We start from the raw sequence: 3,408 nt of genomic DNA, 5'->3' as shown, positions 1-3,408 counted from the left end.
TATAAGATGATTTGTCTATCAACCATATGATTTTAATTTTTAACTTGAGATAGAGAGATAAGCGCTATCGGAAACAAAATTACAGTGTAACAAATTGAATTTATTTTATATCTTCTATTATTTTTAATTGAAAAAACTTATAAATGTTAAATATTCAACATTTAAGCCTACACATTAACCCTTATAATGGGTGGTAAAACTCCACAATTTTTTTTAATAAATTAAATTAAAAAAAAAACCATTTTAGTTTTTTTATTATGAGTTAAAATGATTTTTATTTTTACAACAAAAACACTCCCTGAAAAATAAGTAGGCGTCAGATCCCATCACTGTGCGGCAGGAGCTACACCTCCAGGAGCTACACCTCCGCATTATCGAACATCAATTCTCACATCCACATCGTTGTAGCATATACCATATGGCAGCCATGTGACTGTAGGCCATACTTCTTGAACAATATGAAACGCTACATGATTCTCGAAAAAATGATACACAATTACATTGGATGATTCTGGATGGATAGGCTCAAATACCAATCATACGGCAAAGTGAGAATTGACACATTGCTTTCAGAATGGTTTTGAAGTTTACAACTGTATCCTGCCAGCATTTCAGAATCATCTCGAACCTGCATTATAGAGTCGACTAAAAGGTTCCGCCGGCTCGTCTTATAAAAATAGACAGTAACATCTCATCTGATACAATCCAAGATCGATCTTGAAAACGAAACACTGAGAAATCAGAGTGTTGTTTTTCTGTATTCATTCCAATCGCATATATTGCAGTAATTCATTACTAGTTGAAAATGTCAATAATTCCCAGCTTTTTCGGTAGGAGATCATTTGATCCATTCTCCTTGGAAGTGTGGGATCCTTTCCAAGCATTCACAGATCTGGCCAGCGGGGGACCATTGGGGCAATTTGTAAAGGAAACTTCAGCCGTAGCCAATACTCAGATCGACTGGAAGGAAACGGCAGAGGCGCACATTTGATCTTCCAGGTTTGAAGAAAGAGGGGGTGAAAATAGAGCTGGAAGAGTGACGAAGAGTTCTGCAGATAAGCGGGGAGCCCAGCAAAGAAGAAGAGGAGAAGAACGACAAATGGCACCGCATTGAGCGATCCCGTGGAAAATTCCTTCGGCGTTTCCGGCTGCCGGAGAATGTGAAGATGGAAGAGATAAAGGCGAGCATGGAAAACGGGGTACTGACAGTGACAGTGCCGAAGCAGCCCGAACCCCAACCTCCTCAACCCAAATCCATTGAGATCTCTGGTTGACCTTCAAGCGGGATGAAGATGTCATAGTGGAGCTGCTGTGGGTGTAGAGGAAGGTTACATAATGTGTAGATAAGCGGTTCTCCATCATCCAATTCATAGAATAAACATATCCATTCCCATCCCAGGTATTCCATGGGTTACAATGTGCTTGCATGTATGTGCTGTATGTTTCTCAATAGTATAATAGGAGACGCAGGTTCAGGCTTCTGCTGTGCAGTGTAAAAGGTTTTCAATTTTGTTTTTAAACTCGCATCTTCCACTGCTATCAAACAATGTGGACCATAAGAACAGCCCCAGTTTGATTATGTTGTTTTTAAACCGGCATGTTCCGGTGCTATGAAACAATATGGACGATAAAACACTCCAATTTGATTACATGTTCGGGTGCTATGAAACAATATGGACAATAAACCACTCCCAATTTGATTACATGTTAATAGAGTTTGTAAATTTTCATTTTTCCACGGGCTTCCCGAGTTAAAGTGGGTAATGAGAAGAACTCATGTTTCATAATGTATTTCTACATGAATATAAGGAATGTGGTAACATTTTTATAAATACTCAATTTTTATGTTTAAATTGTTTTACCATATATATAAATACATATTTCACTTAAGGTCTATGCTCAATTTTTAGCTTGATATGTTTAAGAAGCGTACATGAACATTCTTATATGTGCGTTATCACTTTTTAGCTTGATATGTTTAAGAAGCATACATGAACATTCTCATATGCGTTTTTTTTCAATACTATATGTTTTTGTTTTTCAGATTGTTTTTGTTTTCTTTTTCAACTATGAGCATGTGTGTTTTTATTTTGTTTTCCCTTCCAATGGGATTATATATGGCATTCTTAGAGTTGCTCTCTTGCCCGAGCTAGAAGAGATGTTGTAAGTTAGAAGAGATAAGATGTTGTAAGCTAGAAGAGATATATGACATTTTTAGAGTTGCTCTTTCGCTCGAGCTAGAAGAGATGTCATAAGCTGGAAGAAATATGGTAAGATTATATAATGTTTTTTTTCCCATAAAGAAAAATCGTAATTTCATTAAAAATAGGAAATTACATTCTGTAGATGCTAGTGCATATGCAGTGCATGATCATCACTGTGTATAAACAGTATTGTTTCTTTTGATCCACGTAAGGGGCAACGATAATAAACACAAAACTATGAGTCATATGATAAATACATTGTTATCATGTTTAATGACAATATATACAAACAAAAAAAGCTTGTGCTTGATCAAAACATAACTAGAATAATATCATGAATTAAACATGTAGTTTCATAAAACGCCGATGATAATATTGGTAAAAAGCTTTCCCAATATGTTCTCTAATCAACCAGATGCCCGGCTTCCCGATCGTAGCCTCTTTGGGTAGGCTGTTGGTAACTTTGTTTTGCTCCCTGTAAATATGTGAGCAAGTAAATGTGTCAAAAGATGAGATCAATCTCAATGTCTCTTCCAAGATGTGCATTAATGCATATGAAGAACATCTAGTTTTCTTGTTCAGCCAGTCACAAATAATTTTAGAGTCCCCAAATAGTTGTAGATCTGTGCAGTTTTTCTCCAAGGCGAAATGTATGAGATGTTTAGCGGCAAGGAGCTCAGCTGAATTGTTTGTGCATCTGCGGAATCCTATGAGCATGCTGTAAGAAAGATGACGGGATAAGTGAAGTATAGCCCCCCCTCCACAGCCTTGCTCTTGAGCTGCACCGTCAAAAAATGCCCAAGGTTTGTTGTAGTTTATTTGTATAGGAGAGGGAGTGCGCGGATTACGGGGGGGAGGATCATCCGGAATGAGGGAGAAATCAGCCATGACTTTAGTCACCAACACAGCCTAGTTTGGCTCTGTGTCCTGAAAAATGATGCGGTTCCTGGCAATCCATATTGTCCAGCAGATTAGAAGGGGCATGTTCTGAAGCTTTTGAGATGAGGAAGTGTAAAACCAGGATTGCCAAGCTGCAAGAATAGAGTTTCCAGCCCAGATTGCAGAGGGTGCAATGGGTTGTAGGATAAGTTTCCACAGGTTACAAATTGTTGTACATTCTAAAAAAAGGTGAGAAGTGGACTCATTTGCCTGCTTGCAGAAGCTGCACCAATGGGGTCCATAATGTGCTCGTTTGAGGAGGTTT

At 38.0% G+C, this 3,408-nt stretch overlaps 1 pseudogene; it reads left to right on the top strand.

Moving 5' to 3' along the window:
• The first annotated feature begins 704 nt into the window (after positions 1-704).
• On the top strand, positions 705-1,633 carry LOC149241189 (17.8 kDa class I heat shock protein-like; annotated as a pseudogene).
• The last annotated feature ends 1,775 nt before the right edge of the window (positions 1,634-3,408 follow it).

Source organism: Pinus tabuliformis, chromosome 8 (genome assembly GCF_031772625.1).
Source record: "Pinus tabuliformis cultivar Carrire ecotype Pingquan chromosome 8, CPIR1, whole genome shotgun sequence".
In the NCBI taxonomy this organism is placed as follows: domain Eukaryota; kingdom Viridiplantae; phylum Streptophyta; class Pinopsida; order Pinales; family Pinaceae; genus Pinus; species Pinus tabuliformis.
Note: the sequence above shows the minus strand (reverse complement) of the source record. Positions and strands in the feature narration are given on the sequence as shown.